Here is a 2,274-nt window from a genome sequence, read left to right on the forward strand (position 1 = left end):
TACATATTAAAAATAGAAAATAAGAAACTAAGTTCAAATTAAAATTAAAAATAATAAAATCTTAAAAAAATCCAATATAAAATTACAAATAATATGATCATCAACTAGTTTAGTGATTATTTCAAGTTTTTATAAGAAGAATATTGTGAGTATAAGACTCACTTTCTTCACTACATACATAATTTTTACATATATATTATATAATATATTAAGGATGCGGGTAGGATAGGGTAGGGTATACCTAAAACCCGTACCCTACTCTATCCGCAGGCAAATTTGCACCCTACTCTACCCTACTCGCAGCGGGTAGGGTAGACAACCCTACTCGAACGGGTTGGTTCGAGTTGGGTATCCGCGGGTAGGGTATATATTGCCAGCCTTAGAGGCAGTGGCCGACTTGTTTTAGTGCCGAGGTTCCGTCGTCCGAGTTTCTTGTGAGGAGGTGGGGGGTACCTACAAGAGACTTCGATGCTTAAGTTAGCAACGACTTTAAGCAGGTCTTTAGTAGATTAGGATTTGAATATACTTGAGGGTTGTCAGTGTATTTATAGTAGAGTAAATAACCACCTTTTAGAGTAGTTTCACTTTTTTTGGTGGATAATCGTTCTCTTTATTTTGGGAGTTTGTTGAGATCTATCTTATAGATGACATAGAGATAATAGGAGATATTTAAGAAGGTAGTTACTTATTTAAATAAGCAAGGCTGGACCTCTTTGTCGTACCCGACCTCTTATGAGGTCAGGCAAGTAGAAGAGGCCACCCATTTTTGGGTGGGTCTTTATCCTTATTGGCCCTGGCTTTATGTTTTTGGGCTAGGGTATGAACAGTACCCCTACTTGAGCCCGGGTTTTTATAAGGTCAGACTCGAGTATTTGCGGCTTCAGTTTCCTTCGTTGGGTACGCCGCTTTCAAGAGGTCGGGTACTCGACGTGTTTCAAAATTTTTGAAACGTAACGCTGCTTGATGACACGACCTACGTTACGCAGTAGTTTCGTTGGAATCCGTGCGTCATATTAAAGTGGTGTGTGAAATCTCTCTTTTGCCTCTTGTGTTTTATAAATGCTTCACCTTTTTCTTCTTCTTTCTTTTTTCTATTTCTGAAACGTTTGCTTTCTCTCCTCCTTTCACTTTCTTTATTCTTCCTTCGTGTAACTATTTCCTAGTTCAAGATTTTGTTATCTTGAGGTTTTAGAGGATTTTTATTCATTCTTTGGAGAAGATTGTTCGTGTATTGCTGTTTGAATTGTCCTTGTTTTTACACTCCTTTAAGATTGGTTCTTTATTCCATCTTTTCCTGTTTTTTGCTTTATTTCAGTGTTTTTGGTAGTATGTTAGTTTCGAATGAATGGTGGTTTTGAAATGTTGCTGTGATAAAGGAATTGTTTTTCTTTCTTTGAATATTTGTTGTCGCTGTGAACTTTGATGTAGTTTTCTTTTGTGTTGTCTCCAAATAGTGCCACTTTATATATTTGAAGGTGGTACCACTTCTGTATTTGGCAATGTATTGAGAAATTGTAAAACTTGTACTTTTTAAGTTGTTGACAACAACCCGACTTCCTTTAATTGGTACTCAACTTGCTTTTGTGATGATTTCTTTGTTTGTTGCATTGTAGGTATAGCTTTTATGTCTCGATTTGTAATTCACAACATGTCAATCAAAATTTCATCCGACCTGACCTGAGTAGATCATATAACTATCCTTACTCCCATCATTGTAATTGATAGAGAGTATGTTGAATAATTTCGTAGACATGATAGCCTGTGTGTAAATCGGGAGGATAAGAGAAATTATGAGATAACTGTTGCTGATTCCAAGGAAAGGGTATGTTTTCTCCAACTTGATAGGTCGGAATGCCACTTCTTCTATGCCTATGATTGCTTCTTTACTAAGCTAGATATCTGCTTTCCTTTTTTCGATTTCGAGATTGATGTCCTCTGAACTTGTAATGTCACTCCTACCCAATTGCACCCTAATTCTTGGGATTTTTTGAAAATATACCAGCTGTTGTGTCGGGAGTTTAATGTCCGACTTTCTTTAAAGGTCTTCTTTTGTCTCTTTGTTCTTACTAAGCCTTTCCGTTTTAATTCCAAAAAATAAGGTTGTGTCTCTTTTCGGGCTGTCCAGGGAAAAAAGATTTTTGCTATTTTTGACGAGTCTTTCCATGATTTTAAGAATTATTTTTTCAAAATTTGAGCTGTTAAGAATGTCCGACCTTTCTTTTTTTACGAGAACGATGAATCCCGTTTTCCTTTATATTGGGAAGAGAAACCAGT

This window comes from Arachis ipaensis, chromosome B10 (assembly GCF_000816755.2).
Source record: "Arachis ipaensis cultivar K30076 chromosome B10, Araip1.1, whole genome shotgun sequence".
NCBI lineage: Eukaryota > Viridiplantae > Streptophyta > Magnoliopsida > Fabales > Fabaceae > Arachis > Arachis ipaensis.